Raw genomic sequence first — 25788 nt, forward strand, 5'->3', positions numbered from 1 at the left:
GTGCAGATCCTTTTACTTCTTTGGTTAGGTTTATTTCTAGGTATCTTGGTTTTTGGTGAATCGTAAATGGGATCGACTCTCTAATTTCTCTTTCTTTTGTCTCATTGTTACTGTATAGAAATGCAACTGATTTATGTGCATTGATTTTATATCCTGCCACGTTGCTGAATTCCTGCACGAGTGCTAGCAATTTTGGCTTGGAGTCTTTTGGGTTTTCTAGTGTATCATGCCATTTGCAAAGAATGGAGTTTGACTTTTTTGCTGATTGAGATGCCTTTTATTTCTTTTTGTTGTCTGATTGCTGAGGCTAGGACTACTATGTTGAAGAGTAGTGGTGAGAATGGACATCCCTGCCGTGTTCCTGACCTTAGGGGAAAAGCTCTCAGTGTTTTCTCATTGAGGATGATATTTGCTGTGGGTTTTTCATAGATGGCTTTTATGTTATTGAAGTATGTTTCCTCTATCCCTACACTGCAGAATTTTTCTCAAAAGAGGATGTTGTATTTTGTTAAATGCTTTTTCTGTATCTGTGGAGAGGATCATATGGTTCTTGTCCTTTCTTTTATAAATGTGATGTATGACATTGATTTGTGGATGTTGAACCACCCTTGCAGCCCAGGAATAAATACCACTTGGTTGTGGTGAAAATCCTTTTAATGTACTGTTGGATCCTATTAGCTATATGTTGATGATTATTTTTGCATCTGTGTTCATCAGGGATATTGGTCTGTCATTCTTATTGGTGGGGTCTTTGTCTGGTTTTGGGACCAAGGTAATGCTAGCCTCCTAGAATGAATTTGGAAGTTTTTCTTCCATTCGTATTTTTTGAAACAGCTTCAGAAGAGAAGGTATTAATTCTTCTTTAACTGTTTGGTAGATTCTTCTGGGAAGCCATCCGGGCCTGGACTCTTGTTTGTTGGGAGATTTTTGATTACTGCTCCACTTTCTTTGCTGATTATGGGTCTGTTCAGGTTTTCTATCTTCCTGTTTCAGGTTTGGTCATTTATATGTCTCTAGGAATGCATCCGTTTCTTCTAGGTTGCCTAGTTTGTTAGCATATTTTTGCTCATAATATGTACTTGTAATTGTATTTCTTCAATGTTGGTTATGATCTCTCTTCTTCCACTCATAATTTTATTTCGATCCTTACTCTTTTCTTTTTGCTAAGTCCAGGAAAGGGTTAATAAGATCGATTAACCTTATTAACCAATTAATCTTATTAACCTTATTAATCTTATTAACTTATTAATCTTATTAACCAATTAATCAATCTTATTCTTGTTACTTAATAATTAATTATCTTATTCTTTCAAAGAACCAGCTCCTGTTCTACTGTTTTTTTGGTTTCTAGCCCATTGATTTCTGCTCTGATTTTTATTATTTCTCTTCTCCTGCTGGATTTAGGGTTTATTTACTGTTCTTTCTCCAGCTTCTTTAGGTATAAGGTTAGGTTGTGTATTTGAGACCTTTCTTGTTTCTTTCTTTTTTTTAAAATTTTTTTTCAGTGTTCCAAAATTCATTGTTTCTGTACCACACTTAGTGCTCCATGAAATATGTGCCCTCCTTAATACCCATCACCAGGCTCACCCAATCCCCCACTCCCCTCCTCTCCAAAACCCTCAGTTTGTTTCTCAGAGTCCACAGTCTCTCATGGTTTGTCTCCCCCTCCCGATTTCCCACAATTCCCTTCTCCTCTCCATCTCCCAATGACTTCCATGTTATTTCTTATGCACAAGTAAGTGAAACCATATAATAATTGATTCTCTCTCCTGGACTTATTTCACTCAACATAATCTCCTCCATCCTGTCCATGTTGGTACAAAAGTCATCCTTTCTGATGGAGGCATAATACTCCATTGTATATAGGATTATATCTTCTTAATCCACTAGTCTGTTGAAGGGCATCTTGGTTCTTTCCACAGTTTGGCAACTGTGGCCATTGCTGCTATGAACATTGGGGGTACAGATGGCCCTTCTTTTCACTACATCTCTATCTTTGGCGTAAATACCCCATAGTACAATCGCAGGATCATGGGGTGGCTCTGGTTTTAATTTCTTAAGGAATCTCCACACTGTTTCCAAAAATGGCTGTACCAACTTGCATTCCCACCAACAGTATAAGAGGGTTCCCCTTTCTCCACATCTCTCCAACACATATTGTTTACTGTCTTGTTAATGTTGGCCATTTTAACTGGTGTCAGGTGGTATCTGAGTGTGGTTTTGATTTGTATCTCCCTGTTGGCTAGTGATGATGAACATTTTTTCATGTGTCTGTTAGCCATTTGTATGTCTTCTTTGGAGAAGTGTCTGTTCAGGTCTTCTGCCCATTTTTTGACATGATTATCTGTTTTGTGTGTGTTGAGTTTGAGAAGTTCTTTATATATCTTGGATATCAGCCCTTTGTCTGTATTGTCATTTGTGAATATCTTCTCCCATTCCGTGGGTTGATTCTTTGTTTTGTTGACTTTTTCCATTTCTATGCAGAAACTTGATCTTGATGAAGTTCCAAAAGTTAATTTTCGCTTTTGTTTTCTTTGCCTTTGGCGACAGCTCTTGAAAGAAGTTGCTGTGGCCGATGTTGAAGAGGTAACTGCCTATGTTCTCCTCTAGGATTTTGATAGATTCCTCCATCACGTAGACGTCTTTTATCCATTTCAAGTTTATCTTTGTGTATGGTGTAAGAGAATAGTTAAGTTTCATTCTTCTATACATAGCTTTCCAATTTTCCTAGCACCATTTATTGAAGAGACTGTCTTTTTTCCACTGTATATTTTTTTCCCGCTTTGTTAAAGATTATTTGACCATAGAGTTTAGGGTCCTTATCTGGGCTCTCCACTCTGTTCCACTGGAGACCCTTCTTGTTTCTTGAGAAAGGTTTGTGTTGCTTTATGTTTCCCTCTTAGGACTGCCTTTGCTTCATCCCAAACGTTTTGAACATTTGTATTTTCATTTTCATTTATTTCCATGAATTTAAAAAAATTCTTCTTTAATTTCCAGGTTTACCCATTCATTCTTTAGTGGGATGCTCTTTAGTTTCCAGGCATTTGAGTTCTTTCCAAATTTCCTCTTGTGATTGAGTTCCAGTTTCCAAGCATTATGGTCCAAAAATATGCAGGAAATGATCCCAGTCTTTTGGTAATGGTTGAGATCTGATTTGTGACCCAGAATGTGATCTGTTCTGAGGAATGTCCCATTCGCACTGAAGAAGAATGTGTATTTTTTTTTTTTTTTTTTTTTTTTTTTTTTAAAGATTTTATTTATTTATCAGAGAGAGAGGGGGAGAGATCAAGCACAGGCAGACAGAATGGCAGGCAGAGGCAGAGGGAGAAGCAGGCTCCCTGCTAAGCAAGGAGCCCGATGTGGGACTCGATCCCAGGACGCTGGGATCATGACCTGAGCTGAAGGCAGCTGCTTAACCAACTGAGCCACCCAGGCGTCCCAAGAATGTGTATTCTGTTGCTTTAGGGTGGAATGCTCTGAATATATCTGTGAAGTCCATCTGGTTCAGGGTATCATTCACAGCCCTTTTTTCCTTGTTGATTTTCTGCTTAGATGGTCTGCCCATTGCAGTGAATAGGTGTGGAAACATATTAGGAATGTGTTTCTTTGATTTTGTCATCAATTATTTATATAATTGGCTGCTTCCAGGTTAAGGGCATAAATATTTACAGTTGTTAGATCTTGTTGGATAGACCCTTTAAGTATGTTATAGTGTTCATACTCATCTCTTATTACAGTCTTTGGTTTATAATCTAATTTGTCTGATATAAGGATTGCAATCCCAGTTTTTTGTTTTTGTTTGTTTTTATGTTGATTAGCATGATAAATTGTTTTCTATCCCTTCACTTTCAGTCTGGAGGTGACTTTGGGTCTAAAATGAGTCTCTTGCAGACAACATATCAGTGGGTCTTGTTTTTTTTATCCAGTCTAATTCCTTGTATCTTTTGATTGGGCTATTTAGCCCATTTATATTGAAAGATGTGAATTTCATGCCATTGTATTACACATAAAGTCACTGTTTCTGTATAATCTCTCTGTTCCTTTCTGGTCTATGTTACTTTTGGGTTCTCTCTTCGCTTAAAGGATTCCTTTCATTATTTCTTGCAGGGCTGGTTTAGCGATCACAAATTCTTTGTTTCTCTTTGTCTTGGAAGCTTTTTATCACTCCACTTATTTTGAAAGACAGCCTAGCTAGATAAAGTGTTCTTCGTTACATACTTTTCTCCTTTGGCACCCTGAATATATCATGCCAGTGCTTTCTGGCCTGCCAAGTCTCTGTGGATAGGTCTGCTGCCAATCTAATTTTTCTGCCCTTGTAAATTATGGACCTCTTGTCCTGAGCTGCTTTCAGGATTTTCTCTTTGTTTCTGAGATTTGCAAGCATCACTACTATATGTTGGGGTATTGACTTGTTTTTATTGATATTGAGGGGGATTCTATTTGCCTCCTGGACTTAAATGCCTATTTCCTTCCCCAGATTTAGGGAAGTTCTCTGCTATAGTTTGCTTGAATATACCTTCTGCCTCTCTCTCTCTCTTTCATCTTCTTCTGGGATCCCAATTATTCCGATACTATTTCGCTTTATGGTATCATTTATCTTTTGAATTCTCTCTTCATGATCTGCTAGTTGTTTATCTTTCATTTTCTTAGCTTATTTATTCTCCATCATTTTGTCTTCTAACTCTCTCTTCAGAAGAGAGATAGAGACTATATCCTAGCAGTTACAGCCTCCATTTTTTATTGCATCTCATTAATAGACTTTCAGATTTTGACTTGATTAGATTTTAGTTCTTTTATTTCTCCAGAAAGGGATTCTTTAGTGTCTTCTGTGTTTTTCAAGCCCACCTAGTAGCTTTATAATCATTATTCTGGGCTCTAGTTCTGACATCTCACTTATGTCCATACAGATTAGATCCCTGGCAGTCAGTATGGCCTCTTGTTCTCTTTTTTGATGTGAGTTTTCTGTCTTGTCATTCTTGCAGAAAGTGATCACTTCTATATGCAGAGTTGCAACTGTTCCTTCTTAGATATCCTGTTGAGTTCACAGGTGTTCAGAATGATTTGATATTTATCTAGCTGAATTCCTGGGACCTGGCAGAGGAGCACAAGACCTTAGTTATGTCATCTTGGACTATCCTCTGTTGGAGTGTATTTAAATGCAGGTGCATACAGTCTCGAGGGTCAGTATCTTCAACTACTTTGTATTACTGCCTCTGGCTTACTTCTGTACTTGGCATGTTAAAAGCCATTAAAATCTGTTAGTTGATTTTATCCACATGAAGATGTTAAGAATTTGAAATTTAGGCACGCCTGTGTGGCTTAGTCACTAAGCATCTGCCTTTGGCTCAGGTCGTGATCCCAGGGTCCTGGGATTGAGCCCCACATCAGGCTCCTTGCTCAGTGGGAAGCCTGCTTCTCCCTCTCCTTCTGCCTGCCACTCTGCTTGTCCTTTCCCTCTCTCTCCCATTCTGTCAAATAAAATCTTTTTTAAGAAGAAATTGAAATTTAGATTTGGAGTTTATGCAAAACCCTATATTGATGGATCGTTTCCATGGAGCTGTTATATATAATGAGTAAGAATAGATGAACACACTAAAGGAGAAGGTGTAGAATAAAAAGAGAAGCAAGTATGGTGCCTTCAGGGAATTCTTTTTTTAAAATAGTATATATATTTATTAGCATTTTTATAGTCAAATATTTTTAAAAGACTAGAAAATATGGGGCAAGGGTATTGACAGAATGTGGCATGCTGAAGTTTATTTGAATCTAATGTTGATCAATTATTTCTAGGCCATGAAATTTTTTTATATCAAGAAGAGATGTCCTCTGTCATGGAAAAGTAATGAGTAGAGCTCATCTTTCATTTGATTTACCTTTGGAAGTCTTAGAGAAATGCCCATAATCTGCAGAAACACAACAAACCATAAAATACTTCAGAAACTAAAAAAATTTAGTTAAAAAATTAAATTTAACTAAAAAATTTAGTTATTTACCCTTTGTTATGCTGTGTACAATATACCAAATATTGCCAATTTTATTTTTAAATTTTTTATTGGAAGATAGTTGACTTGCAATGTTATATTATTCTCAGGTGCACACCTTACCAATTTGACAATTCTGTACTTTCTGCAGTGCTCCCTACAATAGCTGTACTTACCATCTGTCACTAAACACTATTGTTACAATATTGTTGACCACATTCCCTCTGCTGTGCTCACAATTTCTGTGACTTTTTTATTTACCACTGGAAGTTTGTATCTCCTAATTGCCTCTACCTATTTTGAAGATGTAGAATAAAAATAGAAGTGATACACATCCTTCAAGGAACTCTTGACATTTAGACATGATCAGACTAATGAAATTTATTAGAGGAGGAAGAGCAGGAGCCACCAGAGAAGGGGAAGATGGTGGTAGCAGAGGGAAGAAGCAGACCCAACACATGTGGACTGTCCTTGCCATCTGGCACAATAGACCCGTTAGAAGGATGGGTCCGAGAAACTGCCCCTGGTCCAGCCAGCAGGTCATTCATGAACTTGGAGAGTGCAGGTTCAGTAGCCCAGTAGAGATGTAGTCCAGAGTGCAAAAAAATGAGGATTGTAAGGGAGGGGATGCACCATAGGTGGCTCTGTAGCCCAGCCTTTCAAGGAATCAAACCAGGAGAGGCATGCTGTGATAGTTTGGTGTGAAGCAGGTACAGGTAAAGCAGCATTAACAATCAGGTAGAGAGTGGCCGGTTAGCCCTGAATTCCGTAAGAGCCCTTCTTTAAATGGGCTAGAAGAAAGGATGGGGAAATAGAAAAAGATGTGATCGGAAGGGTTAAGAGTTGAGTAAGTTCACCGCAGGCAGTCTGCATTTTTTCAGTCTAATAGGAGGCCGTGAAAGGAAATTCATAGACAAGCTACTTAGGCTCCTAAGAGGCTGGCTGTCAGGATTATTGGTGCAGAGGAAAAATTTGAAAGAATGACAGAAGTCTCTCATCTAAACAATACAAACTGACACATTTCCCAGGATGTGTCTCCAGGCAGGAAATTAATTTATCGAAGTGGAAAGTGGAGGTACCAAACAGAAGAGGAGAATGAAGTGAGACAAAGGAAAACTTGACTGTATTTGAAGGAGGCCTTTTTAGACAGCCAGACTTACACAGAACCACTTTCCAGGGGAAACCCGAGCACTCGGAGTGGTGAGAAACAGCTTGAGTTTGGTGAAAATTGCAGTGCCAGAGCTCGGGGAAGCACTCTGTAGAAGGGGGATGCCCAGCAGAGAGGTCTCTGCCTTAGATGCTGCTCTGGGGAAGGTCTTCTATAGTCTTCACTTTAGTTGGAAAGACAAAGGCTTGCACTGTTTCAGCAGATGTGTTGTTGTGATGATGTGAGGTACCTGGGGGAAAAGGGAAAAGTGATTCAGTAACAGAGCATGGAAGTAAAAATCATCACCGCCATCTGTCCATAAGTGGCTCTTTTGGGGGTTACTTTGGAGGACATCTGGAGGAACTTATCTAGGTGTGTGTAGCATTTTATTTTATTTTATTTTTTAAGATTTAATTTACTTACTTGAGAGAGAATGCATGAGCATGTGGTGGGGTGGGGCCTGGAGGGGCAGAGGGAGAGGTAAGAGAGAATCCCCCGCGGGCCTCACACCTGCTGTGAGGCTCCGCTGTGTGGAGCCTGTCATGGGGCTCGGTCTTACCACCCTGAGCTCATAACTTGAGCTGAAACCAAGAATTGGACAGTCAACCACTCTGCCCCCTAGGTGCCCCATGTGTAACATTTTAGGCATGATATTCTTGACTGCAATGGTTCTCAGTGGGCCAGCCACAGATTTTGTTGAGCCCTGTGTAACATGAAAATGTGTTTCTCCTTGTTCAAAAAGCATGAAAAAAGCAATGTTAAAGGTACTAGCATAAAAAGCTTTTCCTTCTACACTCTCTCCCTTGACTTATCCTCGTTTGCTATTTAATATTGTTCTAAGTGAAGAGAAATTAAAAATTTAAATTATTAGCATGATTTGTACGCTTTATATGGTGCAAGTCCAACGTTAAATGCAAATGTAAGTTTATTTGACACATCTGCAGAATTACTGAAATTATACACTTCAGATTTTGTAATTTGTACATGCATATGTGTATTGTTCTTACCAGAATGTGGAAACACTGCCCAAAGCTAATGGATTACTCTTATTCACTTCTTGATACCTACATTCTGTTAGTCTTTGTCTTATGGAAGGAAGGGCTGGCTTTAAGGAAGGACTGAAAGGAAAAAGAACCATGGGTTGCCCTATATTTCCTTTTCCTTCTATGCCATTATTTTCAGTGTGCAGGATCAGCTAACACAGGAATGTAATAGAAGTAAGAGGATATGATAGGATTCTTTTGTTGGTTTTGTATCTTAGAAAAACATTGCTTTGTTTCTATATGCAAAGGGAGTTGTGGTTCCTTTGAATGGAAAGCATGGCTTCTGGGAGCTGTCAACACCTACCTGCTCACTTAGTTGTCTTTGTAACTACTTACCTTGAACTAGTCTTGCTGGGCTCCCAGGCCTCATGAATCCACAGAAATTCTGTGCTCTGGGTCATGGCAAACACTGTGTAAGAATGTGGCCACACACACTGAGCAGGATCTCTTCTGCTCACATGCAAGCTCCATTTCCCCATCAGACCTCACTTACAAAACACAAGTTCGAAGTTAAATTAAGAATCTCAAAATGATGACAGCAGATCATTAAACCAAGCATGGAGCCTTTCTGAGCATGGAGTCCTGTGTGACGACACAGGTCACAAGTCCATGAGGATGGCCCTGTTCTCAGAGGTCAAAGTGCACATTTAAGCCTGTTTCCCGCTGGTCTTAAAGACTCCCTTTCATTGTCAAAATTTGCAATGGGTCAGGTTTGTTTCTGGTATCCTAGGGACCTTCTCCTGGCCATCAGCACTGCTATTTTTGCCTCTCATACATTTTTTGAATCACTCTCTATTACCTCCGCCATGGCCTTTGTTCACATCCCTGTCAGCTCTGATGTAGACCCTGTGGTGTCTTTTATTTTTTTTTTTTTTGGACCCTATGGTGTCTTAAGTGGGATGTGTCTCCTGAGCAGATGAGGATCCCCAGATATGAGGTGATGATTGGGTCAAAGCCAGTGGCACAAGCAGTGAAAGAATTCACCTGAGGCAGAACAAAGGAGGGAGAAGTTTATTGAATATATCTCAGGGCCTGGGGGGTGGTGGACAGGACAGCAGAGGAGGGTTCTCTGTAATGAGGCAGTGAGTGGGGGCTGGCTTTATTTATTTATTTATTTATTATATTATTTATTTATTTATTTATTAACATACTACTGTAGGTTTTTTAAAATGGGGAAATGAGGAGGTATGCTGATGTGTGGAATTCTCCCATTTTTGGTAACTGCTTAATTGTAAGTAGCCCATTGGTCACTTAGGACCTGTGGATATATATTTTTTTAAGATTTATTTATTTATTTGAGAGCGAGAGAGAGATTGAGAGAGTGAGCAGCGTGGGGAGGGTGGAGGCTGGAGCAGAGGGAGAGAATCCCCAAGCTGACTTCTCACTGAGCGCAGAGCCCAAGATGGGGCCGCATCTTATGACCTATGAGACCATGACCCGAGTCAAAGTCAGGAGTCACACACTTAACCGACTGCATCACCCAGGTACCCCTGGCCAGTGGATATTTTGAGGTGTCACCTGAGGGCCGGTTTGTATTTAGCTGGGGGGGGGAGCGCTATGGGGCCTTTCTACAGTCCATTGCTGAAGGCTCTATATACTCTACAGTTAGTTTCTTCCCTGTGTTCTGTGACACGTTGCCGGAGAGATCTTCCAAATATCCCAGAAAGCTTTACTTGACCTTCTGTAGGCTGTGGCTAACGACAGGGTTTTTGTACTGGGGGCCCTGGGGTGGAGACTGCAGGGAGATAGGTTTGGTTTGACCTTCACGGTATTTAAAGCAATTTAGGCCAATACTTAAAGTTTGGGAGATTTCACCTAATTGATATCCAGATGTTAAAATCAGGAAATCTGGCTACCCTGGGCTCTTGTGTCCTTGTGTTGGGCTGATGCCCTTACAGAACAGGAGGACCTGTGGACTTGGGAAAGAACCTATTTGGATTTACTTTTAGGGCAGATTGACTCATTGTTCTGGAAAATCATCACTTTCACTTATGTAAATTTAAGCAAGCATCTGCTTATTGTCCTCAGGGAATGCTGACCTTTTAGTCTGAGAAATTAAGTTCTCCGCCTTCATAATGGTGCTACAAAGCTGTAGCAGCCCTTGGTTACTTTTTCAGAAGTATTTCTTGGCTCTAGCCTGTCAGCGACACTACAGATCACCTAGAGATCACCAGATGACCTCCTCTGGTCTTGACCTTTTTTCCCACCCTTGCCTTCCCTTGTCCTGCTGGGTTGAGGCCCAGGCTCTGCTCCTCCGGAGTGCTTTGAGTCCATTCCACCTTTTCTCCTACTCCTGGCTCTTCTCTTTGTTTGAATCCTTCCTTTTCTTTCCTCCAGGCCTGCTTGAAGCCATTCAGGAAACCTTTGCTGAGAGCCTCTGTCAGAGCTCCTCCCGCAAACTCTGCTGGAAACAGGTAATTCAATTTTTGGATTTTCAAATGCTCAAGTACCAAGGGGTGGTGGGTTCAGGGTGTTTTAGAGGGTTCATGCCAGCCCAGTGATTTTTGAGATACTCTAATCCATCCTGTGCTGGTGCCTATATATTGCCAAGCATTTGATATCTGGCTGTTTTTTGAAATCCTATTTCGTGAAAAGAACGTGATTCGCATTCTTTCAGTGAATTATGGGATCAGCCCTGACATCGTTTCCATATTACAGGTGAGGAAACAGTGTTCTTCCAAACTGGTACTCCGAATAGCTTCTCCATGGCTATGTCTTATTTCTTCAAATAGATTATATACTTGTCGAAGGTCATGACTGTGCCTTTATTGCCAGACTCTCATCTGGCATTATTCATAAATGTTTACATGATGAGAGAAATGGTTTACGTGAATGGTGTGCACCAAGGCCGACTCAACCAGGCTCCGTGGGGGTGGATGCATAGGGACCAAGTAGAAAAGATGGGTGTGTATCATAGGTTATACTAGAAGATCTGCCTCCTACCTGTGTACCCATACAGTACCGAGTTTTGGATCTCAAGCTTTGAAGTTAGATGGGCCTCGCTGTGTCTGTTTCCTCCTTTGTAAAATTCAGGCAATGAGAGCACGTGATTTGTACCACTGGTTTTCAGCTGAGGTGATTTTGCCCTGCGGGAGTCATTTGGTGATGTCAGGAAACCTTCTTCATGTTGCAACTGGGGATGGAGGGAGGATTGACATTTAGTGAGCAGAGAGTCCAGGGATGCTGCTGAACGCCCTGCAGTGCATGGACCAGAGCAAGGAATTGTAAGGAATTGCACTGACAGGAGTGCTGAAGTGGAGAAACCCTGCCTGGTAGGTTTGTGAAGATGAAGGTGGATAATGGATGCCATCTCTAAGATTATAAAATCAGCTTTTTTTTTTTTTTTAAAGATTTTATTTATTTATTTGACAGAGAGAAATCACAAGTAGATGGAGAGGCAGGCAGAGAGAGAGAGAGAGAGAGAGAGAGAGAGAGAGAGAAGCAGGCTCCTTGCTGAGCAGAGAGCCCGATGTGGGACTCAATCCCAGGACCCTGAGATCATGACCTGAGCCGAAGGCAGCGGCTTAACCCACTGAGCCACCCAGGTGCCCCTAAAATCAGCTTTTAGGAAGGTGAACCCCTTCTTGCCAAGGAAAACCTTATGATAAGGACTTCTTGCACTCCTGTTCAGAGGACTCACTGGAGAGGTTGTTTGTGTTACATTGTGTACCAACATGAGCTGGCTGGCTTTATCAGAGCCTTAAAAACAATTGTTAATTTTTAGGGTGTTCCTGGTAAACTTCCTGGTTGCTTAACTAGTTTATTCTGTGGAGATAATTTTGGTGTGTGGGTTTAAATCCTCTGATGGAAAATGTTTTGGTTAATGAATTTCCAAAATATGCTTTGACAAGTGGAAGATGAAAAGTTTTTGTTTTCACATCAAGATGCCTCCTGTTTTTCTAGGCCCAGACTTAAAACAAAGCCTCTCTCCCCTCAGTTTACTGCCTTACCTGCCTGTTGCACGCTCGGGTAATTGTGGGAGTGGTTTGGAGGGTTGTTGGATTTCCTTCTATTGTTGTGGGTTTGCAGGGGAGATTGTTACTTATGTTTTTTTGTAAGTACAAGAGTGAGATGCACCTTATCAAAGATTTTGTAGTATAGGAAAACCATAAAGATGTTATAAAAAACAGTTATTCTACCACACAACTATTTTGCTGTGTTTCTGTCCATTTTAAAAATTTGTATATTTTTAATTTATATATTTATATATTTATATTTATATATTTTTATAAATTTATTTATTTTACTTAGAATATTTGAAGTATTCTAAGTATATGACTTGTGTTTTACTTATCATTGTTTTATTTGCCTTTCCCCACACTACAAAAATAACTGTAAATGTTATTTCTAAGGACTGTAAAATATTCTGTCTAGGGATATTTTGTGATTTATTTAATCTGATTGCAGAGCCTGTTTTCAGTATTTGATGAGCATCTTATGCAGTCAGCATTTTCTTTCAGATCATTTTTATTTTTATCAGAGATGACCGGAAGTAGAACAAAAGGATGGTCATGCATATGGGTATCTTGATTGATATTGGTATTGGTTGCCAAAAAAGTGTGTACTAATTTTTGCCACCAGTAGCAGAGTGCTATTCTCATTTTAATAATATTTGGCAATTTTCTAAGAGAAAAAATACTTTGTTTTTCTGTTTTGCTTGATATTAATGAGATCAAACATGTTTATATGACTGTTGACTGCATTTCCTGTTTAACAAACTGTTCTTGAACTTTGCCCTTTTATTATTTATTATTGGGGATTCGTATTTTTCTCATTTGTCATAGACTCTGTATTTTACTTATTAATCCTCTATCATCATTACTGCACATATTTTGACCTCGTTTTTTTTTTCCTCTAATTTCTATTTGGTTTATTTTTTAATTTTGTTTTTAGTCCTATAGAATCATAAAACTTTTATGGAGTCAAATCTTGATTTTTTTTTTTTTCATCGTCTTCAACCTTCCTTTGTACTGAAATGAATCTTCTCTGTTCTGGAAGTCACTGTATTGAATTGTCAATGTTTAAAATTCTGCTACTCTGGACCACTATAGAGTTTCCTAATGGGGATGAACAGGCCTCAAGTGCTTGGTTGAATCTGGGCACCCCCTGTACCATGGAAAGCCCTCCCCATCTCTGTGTGTGTGGTGGCGGGGGGGGGGTGTGGGCAAGCATGAGTGAGTAGGGAAAGTTGATGAGAAAGAGTGAGGTTCATGTCGGGAGGGCGGTAGCTTGTTTAGTCTGAATTTCCTTTACCACAGGGTAGATGTGAGCTTGCCTGAAGGCAGGAGCTTCCATCCATTCTTACCTGGCTGACTAACTGGGGCCAGCAGCTTGTCTAGTGAATGTGGCTGTGCCTGGCACAGAGCTTGCCCACAACCATTATTTTATTTACTAGTGCCTGAGAAGGTACACTGAGCAGAGACTGTACCCAAGCCCCCTCCATTCCTTACCCCTTAAGTTTCGTTCTCTTGGGCTCCAGGCTTTGTGTTGCTCAGGCCTCATCAAGGTAATTTGCTGCCCTGTGGGTGGATTTCCCCAGGTGCTGTTCACCAGCTGAGGCTTGAGGAAGAAGGTAATAATAGCAAATACAAATAGTGCTTACTTGTTTCGAAAAGTGCCTCGACCAGGGCTTTTTTATATGCTTTTCCCCTCAACCTTAGGAGGTTAAATACTATTTTCATCTCCATTAATTTGGAGGAAACCACCACTCAATAGAAGCACAATTAAAATCTAGAGCTTCTGACCTTAGAGCTGATCCTCTGTACTTAGGAAATAATTCCATCGTTGTAATTTCTGGTTGTGATTTCTTAGTGGTACTGCTGGGCAGAAGGTAGCAGCAACTTTGGGTTTTGGGGTCAGCCATATCTTGGGTGGAATCCCAGTAGAGTCATATCTTAACATTGTGACTTTGTGGTTTGTCCAGTCTGAGCCGTGGTTTCTTGTCTGTCAGTGGAAGCAACGGTGCCTACCTTGCAGGGCTATGAGAAAGATTAAGTTGACATTACATATACCAGATGCCTAGCACAGCACCTGGCTTACTCATTGCAGGAGCTCAGTAATGATGACTACCTAGTCTTTTTTCTTTTTCTTTTTTTTAAAGATTTTATTTATTTATTTGTCATAGAGAAGCGAGAGCGAGCACAGGCAGAGTGGCAGGCAGAAGCAGAGGGAGAAGCAGGCTCCCTGCCAAGCAAGGAGCCCAATGTGGGACCCGATCCCAGGGCGCTGGGATCATGACCTGAGCCGAAGGCAGCCGCTTAACCACCCAGAGCCACCCAGGCGTCCCATGATGACTACCTAGTCTTAAAGCTAAAATGCTACTGTTCTAAATCAATCTTAGAAAAACTGGCAAACCTGCTCAGACTTGTGAAATTTTAGTAAATGTTATTTATATTTCTGTGCAAGAAATGTTTCTTTATCTGGCCTCTTTATTATCCTGTTGAGTCGATTTTGTTTTTTGTTACGGATATCAGCTGCTTCTCTGAAATACTTCTGCTTGGACGACTTTGTGATGAATCCCCAGCTTAGGGCTGTACTCACAGCCAAAGTAAAACATGTTTGTCTACACGTTTCTGTAAAAAAGCACAGGCAGTTTTTGGGAAGGGCCATAACCTAGTCATTCCTTTACACATAGATGAGATTTTTGGCATCATTCATGTTACTTACTTGTCCCATGTATTATAAACATTCAGGTAACAAAGCAGTCTTAAAAAGAAAGTTATAGGGATGCCTGGGTGGCTCAGTCATTGAGCGTCTGTCTTTGGCTCAGGTCATGATCCTAGGGTGCTGGGATGGAGTCCTATGTTGGGTTCCTTGGTCAGTTGGAGTTGCTTCTCCCTCTGCATGACACTCCCCCTGCTTGTGCACTTGTTCTCTCTCTCTTTAAAAAAAAAAAAAAAAAAAACATAGAAAATCATGAGAGAAGAGAAGGTTGCTAAGTAACTCAGGAGAACCATTATTAAATTTCCATTTTTCATACCATATATAAATTGAGTTGGATCTGGTTAGTCCTTATGTTAGATTGTCATCCACATAAAAAGCCTCCACTAATAATATGGAAGTTATTTCTGCCTGAAGAATTTCAGCGTGAGGTTGCTCTGGCCACTTAACTTCTCCTTGTGTTTATTTAGATTTTTTCATTTTAATAAATTGAGCCAAGTAATTATAAATGTTAGCTTAGAGTTATATTATAATCCAATGCAGCCTCGTTTCTATGGAGTTGAAGATAATGCCCTTTGGCAATCTTCTTTAAAATGTGTCTTGAATCTTCTTACTTTTGTCCCTGAAGCCATGGTTGCATTTTCAACAATACACCATCTTAGTATTGGAGGAGGGAGAGGTTAATATGGTTGAGGCTTTATTGAGTTAATGACTAACCTTCTTGTTCTTATTCTGGGAAATTTAGATCTGTTGTCCTATGGTTTTTCCATCTCCTACCCCTTACCCGACTATGGCAGGAATGGAGAAACATGGATGAGAAAGCCTCTTTTAAATGTAATTTATATAAGTTATATAAATTAGAGTCATAAATTAGTTGTATTTTTATATAATTCATGCCATATGTATATGCTTTACTTAACACATGGATTCAGTTAAGTATCAATGATTAAGTGAAATTTACGTGATTTCTAAGTTCTTTCTTATGTCTAGAGTTCAAGGATCAAAGTGAATGAACTGTTGGCCAAATCTTGTGACTATTGCCAGGTGAGTGTAGGACATTGTAAAATGCCACACCCAGTTTCAATGGTAGGAAGACAGTTGTTTTCCTAAAATTCAGGCCTAATGTTTGATTTCTTAATTTACAGCCAGTGTGGACATTTGGGGGCACAGGTGGGAGTGTTGATAATGGCGAAGAGAGTAGATTAAGCATGGAAGAATAAAATTGATGCTGCTGTGACTATTAATTTACGGGATACACAGGCCAAAAGACGGCCTGTGTTTTGTGATCTTGAGATAACAATCCAGTTGGGCAGCCCTGAGCCCGTCACTTCAGCCAGATCATTTTGGCACCAGCCCTTTGAAACCAAGCCTGAGATCGCCGAGAGTTTTACCCAGGCATTTCTTGTTGCTGGCTGGTTGGCTTATGAAGTAAATAGAGTAATTAGCTCTCATTAGCACTCCCCCAAGCTGTAATGCATCCACCTGAGGCGGAAAGAGGCTCGCTTCTGTTCCTCAAAACGTGAAAATCCCCATCTGATCTCTTCAATCTGAGCATTTTTGCATTGCAGAAACAGAATGCCAACTTGGCAAGAGTAAAATCCACCAAGTGTCTCAAATGACAGTAGCAAATCCTACTGCAGGGTGGAAGTCTTTCCTAAGAGCTGTGACTGTGTCTAAGAAATCGGGGAGCCTTAGCCTTTGCTCTTCCCCCAACCCCACTTCTTGTGTGTTTGGCTGACACGAACCGGGTTAGTTAGAGATATCGAACACTGGTGGTCCTGTAACTTGATCTCCTTAGTCTGCTGTCAGCTGTGGTGCTAACAGAGTGTCTGGGTTGTTTCAAGTCTTTGAGAAAGAGAGATGTCTGAGGGTAGTTGGTGGCCCTGTTTAGGACCTCCTGCATGGGTAGTCCTTATTCTTCTGAAATCCAGATTTGTAGCTATGAAGCTGGGAGCACATGTAGTAGGAGGGCAGCAAAGTCTGGGGGTTTTGCACAGAATCCTGGAGAAATATATAGAAAAACTGCAAATTGGCGGATTTTATAGGCTAGAACCCTGAACCAGGAATCTGGCAGTCTGATCCCCACATGGATCAGGTGTGTGGTCCTGGGCATAAAAGTGAGCTACTAATACTAGCCCCGCCCTCACAGGGAGAGCTGTGAGGGTCAAACTGGACAAAGTGTAAAAACGGTAAAACATTAAGCAGGAGTGTGATTTTAAGTTGAGTTTTTCATATGAGGTACATTATCTACATTTTTTAACATTCTGAACCCAAACCTTTGGTAATAAGATACAGACACTGCACCAGTACCTGCTTTTGCTCAGACTTCTGCTTCTGTGATCTCCCTCACTCCATCCTCCGCCCTCAGCTGGGCTAGAGCCTGAATGACTGCGAGATGGTTCCTCAAGGTTCTTCTGGAAAGCGGTAGTGCCTTCTGGGCAATGCCGTAGCCATGGGTCTTGATTCTTGCTCAGGCCCGTCTGCATCTGCTTTCTTGCAAAGTCGTCTATTACCTGTCGGCTCCAAGAATTGTTTCCTCTTATGGAAAGCTTGCAATGCTGGGGATAAAGCGTTCAGCACTTTGTTTCATACTTACATGTAGAACTGTTTAAGGAGCTTAGACTGATTTCCTAGGATTTGAGGTCCTGATGCAAGTGTGCCTTATGTGGGGAGGGGCAGGCTCCATGGGTTGAGGTTGAAAACAGCAGATCCGGCCTCTCATGACCTGGTGTCAGTTTTCAGTGCCCCATGATGTTGTGACGTGCAGATCGCTAGCCTGGCGATGTCTCACTTTCCTTCCTTGTGAACCTGTGATATTCCGGGGCATTATTTCACTCCTGTCCCTATTGACTGCATTGGGCTGATGTTCAGAAAGTGTTCTGGGCTGACTATCAAAAACGTGCAATTATTGAACCGAGCCAACACTATTTTTCAAAGATGGTTTTCAGCCTTCATAGGACCTCTAATAGTATGTTGGAATAGAACATGTGTAGGGCCTATAACTTCCTCAGGAGAATTGAAAAAATAGCTTTCTACACTTAGAAAACAGCAAACAGCCTGTCTTTGATGAGGTGCATTGGAAGCCTACTGAGACCAGGAATTGGATGCTGAAGGATTTTAGGGCTGAGGAAAAGGTAGTAGGATTCCGTGGAGGAGAAGCTGACCAGCAATGCCACTGCAGTGGAATCCCCAGCTGCCCATATGGGGAGCTCTGGTCTTAGGATGGCCGTAGTGGAGGTGAGGGGCTGGACCTTTGTATTCCTGAATCAGCTCATTGCTGGCAGCTGGCTATCCCCTCTGGTGGCTTAACCTTGCTGAAGCAGTCTCCTGCAGCTGGCTGGGGGCCTTCTCTCGAGCTGTTGGGAGCCAGGATGAGCACAGCCAGCTCTAAAAGTGGGGTTTGGATGAAACACACCAATGTCTTCTTACCTGTCGCAAAGAAGCTAACCCCTTAAAAAAGAAACAAACAGGGGCGCCTGGGTGGCTCAGTGGGTTAAGCCGCTGCCTTCGGCTCAGGTCATGATCTCAGGGTCCTGGGATCGAGCCCCGCATCTGGCTCTCTGCTCGGCAGGGAGCCTGCTTCCCTCTCTCTCTCTTTCTGCCTGTCTCTCTGCCTACTTGTTATCTCTGTCTGTCAAATAAATAAATAAAATCTTTTTTTTAAAAAAAAGAAACAAACAATAATAGATGACACCAAAATTCCAACATATACGGTTTCTTTATCTACAGTTAGAAAGTTTGGATCCCTTAGAAAAACTGAACGAAGAGGTCATACCCTTTTGTTAATGATAAACGGATCTCTGGCTTTTCAGACATTTGTGAGATACTTGGGTAATCTTTACACCTGGTGGTGGTATAGCTGGGGCCAGCTTCTGTATGTGTGAAATGGCTGACCTGTTAAGTGATTTTGCCCACATGGGAATTACTGCATGTTTAGAATGTTAACCCTGTGTGTACGTAAGTGCATCTGTTTCTGGAATATTTAAACTCCTGTTGAATTTATAGAATTGGTGGGTCACTACCACAAAAGTCAGGCAGCGCAGATTAAGACACACAAACCATCAGGGGCGCCTGGGTGGCTCAGTGGGTTAAGCCGCTGCCTTCGGCTCGGGTCATGATCTCAGGGTCCTGGGATCGAGTCCCGCATTGGGCTCTCTGCTCAGCAGGGAGCCTGCTTCCTCCTCTCTCTCTCTCTGCCTGTCTCTCTGCCTACTTGTGATCTCTCTCTGTCAAATAAATAAATAAAATCTTTAAAAAAAAAAAAAAAAGACACACAAACCATCAAACTCAGAACTTTCCAGGGGACCCGATAGCTAGAGAGAGCAAATATAGGAGAATATAGCCTGTGTTGAAATTCCAGTCACCTGATAGGGCATTTCGATACAGTTGAGGATAATAATTTAGGAGTTATATGGCTGGAAGAGAAGTTAATGTGCTTTGAAAAATGAACTGGTTTTCTGGCATTTCCGAAAGCCAGTTGTACTCAGCCGATGTCTGAAACTGTCTGGCATGGTCTGTGCTGTGAGTGGGATGGCTAAATAAGGCCCAAACCGCCCTACATCTTTTCCAACCTCAGATTAATCATATCTGCAAAAGCGAACATGCGTCTTCCTTAGTTTCTGCTTTTCCTAGCGAGTGAAGGCGGCGGTGGGTTCTGCGGACCCGTCATCTCATAGTTAGAGTGTGTTGTGGGGTCCGGAGGTAGGAAAGTCTGATGATTTGAGCCTGGCACAGAGGAAAGGGGTGTGTTCTGACCAGTGGGCTTCACTTTCCAGCGAGTCCCCCATCCACTCCTGTGTAACCCTTGTCCTCTTTGCCTTGCCGCTCAGGAGCTCCGTAGCGCAAGATGTCACGGACCTGTTTGTATTCCAGGTGTAGTGGAGAGGTAAATAGGTCACTCTTCCTTATTCAGAAACTGAACAGCGCCAGTTGCCCTGGTGATACATTCTGTATAAGACATACATCTCACCTCGGAGGGATGGGCGATTGGTGATTGCCTGTGAAGGAGGTGATCTGCCAGCCGGTTCATTGTATTGCCTGGAAATGGGAGATGGCATAAAATAAGCTTTCAAGGTTTCCTCAGACAAGGAGGAAGTTAATGTAGCATCGTGACCTTGTTGCAGGGGACAGGCTGAGGTGAGTTTGTCGAACACGTACCATGTCTTCTTAAACTCTCTACTTCGCTGGTCTTTCTTGGTCTGAGTTCTAGAGTGTCAGGTGATGTGATCGTGCAAGGAGCCAGCAAGGCAAGCTGTAATGCGGTTCGTGTCTTCCTCCGGCTTGTCCATCTTTCTGACATGCCTCCACGTGAGCGTTGGCATTCTGGAAAGTTCAGATGGAATCTCCAGCTATGAGTTATCATTACGACTCACATCTGCCGGGGATGAATCAAGAAGTTTCTTTGCCAAGAAGTGTGGTACCATGTGGGGAGAGGTAACTCAAGTTTGAAGAACCAGAATTTTTAAAAAAGAAAAAAGGTGGAGGAAGCCTATTAAGAAAAGGGAAAAGCAGAGGTGATCTGGAGCTGTGGGAAATAAGTCAGGGATAAAAGAAACAGACAAAGGTTCAACAGAAAACACCACCTGTTAGGGCTGCCTGTTAGAGCCTGAGGACTGAGTCAGCACCAAAGGGCCTGGAAATGCGCTCCACAGAGAACCACTCCGCACATCTACCTGCTTTTGCCCTTGTTCACCTGGAGCAGAAGGGTATGACACGCCCCTGGAGAGGATGCTGTGTGCCTGTTTTGAAGGCAAGACCTTGACGTGTGGGGGCATCCTGCTTCCTTGTCAAGCTGATGTGGCATCACCAGCCTGAGAGGACACAGTGATTAAGGGCCCAGTCCTGGGAACCATGCAGACTTTCGCCACTCAGCTGTGACTTCAGCCTTGGGCCTCAGAAAACAGGAATGTGGATGAAGCTGGTTGTATTTCACGGGGTTATGGTAAAGGGTTTAGGGGACCCTAATGAAGTAAGTGCTTAAAAATGAGCTAAGTGTTGTTGCATGCCAGAAGTGGTTATAGGATTTGTAAAAGGCCACTTCCTACACCCTCTGGCTCCACTGTCGCACTTTGATCCTGAGCTTGGTATCTGCAGGGAGTTAGACAGTATCGAGGCTCTGCTGGGTTACTGAGAGCAGCTGCAGGGCCTTGCCCAGGTCTCTGCGTGCCCATACGTTGCCGTTCCTGAGAGTTCCTGTACTGAAACCCCTTGATCTTTCCTAGAGATGGCTCCAGCTGGGAGAGCCACACACATTGGCTTGGAATGGGTCTGGGCATTGTTTTTAAATCTCCATGGATGATGGGTTGCTTTGTTAAATATATGTAAATATTCAATCCTAAGCATCTTTTGTACAAGACACTGGGCCCATAAGGGTGCAGAATGAAGTGGTACATCAGGCTGCCTGCTGTGTGTTAGGGGTTAGCATAATTATGTTACTGATCCTTCCCCCAACACTAAGAGGGGAAGGTGATATTACCAGTTTTATAGAGATTAAATAACTTGCTTAAGAGATAATCATACCCAGTTTCACTGAATGGAAGACACTTTCCAATTTCAGCAGTGTTGAATGTGGAAAAAAATCTCTTTCTAATCAATGAAATGCAGTAGAGTGTAAAACCTAGATGTTCATTCCTGCTTAATTTCAAAGCACATGTTCTCTTCTCATCACACACAAGAACTTGCAGTCGATCTGGTTGGTAAAAAGTACAACAAGCACAGAGAAGAGGACATCTACTGTGTTAGGACTCCGAAGGGCAGCCGTGTAATAGTTGGTGATCATTGACTGACTACTTGGGATGTGGCAATGCTTTCATGTGCTCTAATTCATAAGAGCATGGGGCTCTTTACACGTGATCTCAGGTGGATACTTCCATGTTCTCTTTTACACAAACAAGGCAATGGAGATTGGTACTCTTATTCCCGTTCAAATGGGAAAATTGACGCACAGAAAATGTCCCAAGGTCACTGGGCTTGTTCTTTTTTTTTAAAGATTTTATTTATTTATTTGACAGAGAGAGAGATCACAAGCAGGCAGACAGGCAAGCAGAGAGAGAGGGGAAAGCAGGCTTCCTACTGAGCATCTCAAGAGCCTGATGCAGGGCTCGATCCCAGGACCCTGAGATCATGACCTGAGTCTAAGGCAGAGGCCTAACCCACTGAGCCACCCAGGTGCCCATTGGGCTAGTTCTAAAAATAAATTTTGTAACATGGTACTTAAGAGTTCAGGTTTTTTTTTATCTACAATCATGTCAGATCTGGTTAAGGTTCCAGAAGAGTATGATCTGGTAGAAGGCTGCTCATTGTCCTCTGGGAGCATCTGACCCAGACCTTCAGTCAGGAGGAATTCCCAAAGATGATGAGTGGCACCGGAAGGAAAATGGGGATGTTCATCTCTTCATCCCTAACTACTATGATAATTAAAAATAATCATGGTCACCCAAGGTTAGGGACCCGTGCTGGTACCATCTTTCTAAACTGGCACTGGCTAGAAGGAACTGACTTGATTTATAAATAAAGTTCTAAAGAACACCTGACCTTGTTTAGAGGGAATGTTGTAAATCAGACAGTTGTTTGGGTCCTAGGAGGATGGCTGCATGGAAGGTCTTGGAAATCCAAAAAAATTGGGGAGGGGAAAACGTACTCTTTGATGACTTTGTGTAATTGAAGTCACTCACTTACAGATGGACAGGTTTTCTGTCGTGTTCTGCCTTCTCAGGCCACAGGAGAGCCCCATCTGTGTTCACACGCTGGGTGGCCAAATGTCTGTGGCAACTCAACTACTTGGCTTTTCATTTGTCTCTAGTTCCTTTTATGGAATTAGTGATTTTTAACTCAAACTGGTGTGCTGCTAAAGGCTATGAAGATTGTGTGTCAAGCTGCCATCTAGAAATAAGGCAGATTATTTTTAAGTGGAGAGTTTTTCTGTCATTTGAAAATAAATTTTGACAGTCTGGCCCCTAAGTAGACAGGTATTAGAAAATACTGAAGGAACCTGTGGAACGAGGATTCCTAATTGCTGATTAGCGGACTGTATTCCAGGTTTGTTTACTTTCTCACACCACGGCTGACCAGTGGTTTCCTTATCTTTAGAACAGAGGGGTAGGTAAGATAGTCCCACATGCCTCTAAAATTCTTTTGACTCAGGGACGCCTGGGTGGCTCAGTTGGTTAAGCCGCTGTCTTCGGCTGGGATCATGATCCCAGGGTCTTGGGATCGAGTCCCACATCAGGCTCTTTGCTCAGCGGCGAGCCTGCTTCTCTCTCTGCCTCTGCCTGCTGTTCTGCCTGCTTGTGTTCTCCCCCACTCTCTCTCTGACAAATAAATAAATAAAATCTTAAAAAAAAATTATTTTGACTCAGACATTTCTAATCCTAACGTGGCTTTTTTTTTAATTTTTAATTTTTTATAAACATATATTTTTATCCCTGGGGTACAGGTCCATGAATCGCCAGGTCCACACACCCCACAGCATTCACCAAAGCACACCCCCCCCAATGTCCATAACCCCACCCCCCTTCTCCCAACCCCCCTCCCCCCAGCAACCCTCAGTTTGTTTTGTGAGATTAAGAGTCACTTATGGTTTGTCTCCCTCCCAATCCCATCTTGTTTCATTTATTCTTCTCCTACCCACTTAAGCCCCCATGTTGCATCACCACTTCCTCATATCAGGGAGAGCATATGATAGTTGTCTTTCTCCGCTTGACTTATTTCGCTAAGCATGATACGCTCTAGTTCCATCCATGTTGTCGCAAATGGCAAGATTTCATTTCTTTTGATGGCTGCATAGTATTCCATTGTGTATATATACCACATCTTCTTTATCCATTCATCTGTTGATGGAAATCTAGGTTCTTTCCATAGTTTGGCTATTGTGGACATTGCTGCTATAAACATTCGGGTGCACGTGCCCCTTTGGATCACTACATTTGTATCTTTAGGGTAAATACCCAGTAGTGCAATTGCTGGGTCATAGGGCAGTTCTATTTTCAACATTTTGAGGAACCTCCATGCTGTTTTCCAGAGTGGTTGCACAAGCTTGCATTCCCACCAACAGTGTAGGAGGGTCCTAACGTGGCTTTTGTTCTAACTAGTTCACCCGGGTGCCTGCCTTTAACGCCAAATATTGAATTTGTCGGTCTCTGACTTCTGTTGTCAGTGAATGGAAATGGGTGGTGTATTTCCAATTCCGATGACCTGTGGATTGCATTTCAAAGGGAAATTTTTTTTTTTAAAGATTTTATCTTTTTATTTACTGCATGTGCACGAGTCATAAGCAGGGTGAGTGGCAGGCCAGAGGGAGAGGGAGAAGCAGGCTCCCCGTTGAGCAGAGAGCCCGACGTGGAGCTGACGTGGAGCTCAATCCCAGAACCTTGGATCGTGACCTGAGCCAAAGGCAGATGCTTAACTGACTGAGCCACCCGGGTACCCCCAAAGGGAAAGTATTGTAGACATTTTCCTTGCACACCTTTTAAATACACAAACCTACTGTTAATGAAGAGAATTCAGCTGCAGCTATTTTTTGGGTCAGTGTGCCATTTTGTTGCCTTAATCCCTGACAGTCGACCTGAGAGTCAGCGTCTCGCTGAGTGGTTCTGAACTGTGGTCAGACACTGACGCTGTGTGTATAGGTGTACTGGAGGGCTGCCCAGAGCAGAGAACAACTGTTCGGGTTGCTTTGAGAGAGGCCCAGCTGTGGAATGGACTAAGGCTCAGAAGAGGCTGAGGACCGGGGAGGAAAAGTATATTCTTATCCAGTCCACCATACCAGCGGTGGGATTCTAGCTGTGGTGCCAATCTGTGCCTCACAGGGGAAAAAGGGTCTTCTTTCCTCTGGCTGAGGGCTGTCTGGTAACACTGAATTTAATCTGCTGTGACCCGGCTCTGGTCACTGCCCTGGGTGGGGCTTACAGTGGACTTACAGTGCTATAAAGAGAGCAGAACTTCTTTAAGTGGGTGACTGACAAGTCTGAGCTCGCCCTCCATAATGTTGCCTCTATCACCACTCCGTCCAGCTGGGTTGGGGATTGTGCTCAGCAGGGCCCTGGATGAATGCTGTTTTGTGCCCTGTTGTGTAGCGTCCTTCCACAGCCTTTTCTGGCTTACTGCTCTCTCAGCTGTCCAGAGGCTGGAGGTCGTTGGCGGTCCATTTGCTTGTATGAGTGGGCCTCGTGGATCGGCCTGCAGAAACCCAAGGGTGCTCAGGAAGGCTTTCTGTGGATGTGACCAGAATAATGCAGGACATGTGTTGGGAAAGTCCCTGGAGCTTGATGGGTTCTCCCCAAGGAGCCTTCATGTTCTGTGGCTGACTCTCTCCGGGTATTGGATTTCTGTGAATTGGTGATCTGTGAACTGAATAAAAAACCATTCTTTTCTGCAGCGTTTGTCTGTGGTGAGGAAAAGGTCCCTAAGAAAATACATCCATCACTTTGGGCCTTAGGCTCAGGGACTCAACAGGCACAAGTCCAGAGACCACTGTTCACCTCATTCTTCTCACTGGCCCTCATTTGATTCCCTTAGTCATTCTCCATACCTTTGAGAACATTTTTGGGGAGATCCTCTTAGACCAGAGAGATGGAGCCAGCTGAGGCCAATAGACAAGTAGTTCCTACTTCTCTTTTCTCCTCCAGGTCTTCAAATTGAACGAGACAGAGCTTTCTGAATTATATGTGTTATCTAAAAAATGATGAAAGAAACACTTGATAAGCAACTCTTGCTTGTGCCTTGGATAAACCTGCTGTCTCACAGAACTGAACGGGGCACAAAGAGCTGACTTTTGGAAATACTGGTGTTTCAACAAATTTGATACTACGGGTGCTTCATGATTCGCATCTGGTTAACATTCAGTGCTTAGATGCGTATTAAATGGTAAATTACTTAAAACTGGGAACTTGTAGATATCTGCTGGCATTCCTGTTAAGATGCATCCTGAAGAGAATGCATAGCCATGCATCGGGACAAC

The 25788-nt window shown here is 42.3% G+C and overlaps 1 protein-coding gene across 5 annotated transcripts in view; it reads left to right on the forward strand.

Annotated features, from left to right (window-relative positions):
• Nucleotides 1-25788, forward strand: part of LOC101689214 (liprin-beta-1) — a 181803-nt gene that overhangs the window by 10672 nt on the left and 145343 nt on the right. For all 5 annotated transcript variants that reach the window (XM_045073047.1, XM_045073049.1, XM_045073046.1 and 2 more), the window contains exon 2: nucleotides 10509-10585. The gene's annotated coding sequence lies outside the window, so the exon portion shown is untranslated. The remainder of the gene's footprint in view (nucleotides 1-10508; nucleotides 10586-25788) is intronic.

Source organism: Mustela putorius, unplaced genomic scaffold, assembly GCF_011764305.1.
Source record: "Mustela putorius furo isolate JIRA1106 unplaced genomic scaffold, ASM1176430v1.1 tig00537227_pilon_pilon_pilon, whole genome shotgun sequence".
Classification (NCBI taxonomy): domain Eukaryota; kingdom Metazoa; phylum Chordata; class Mammalia; order Carnivora; family Mustelidae; genus Mustela; species Mustela putorius.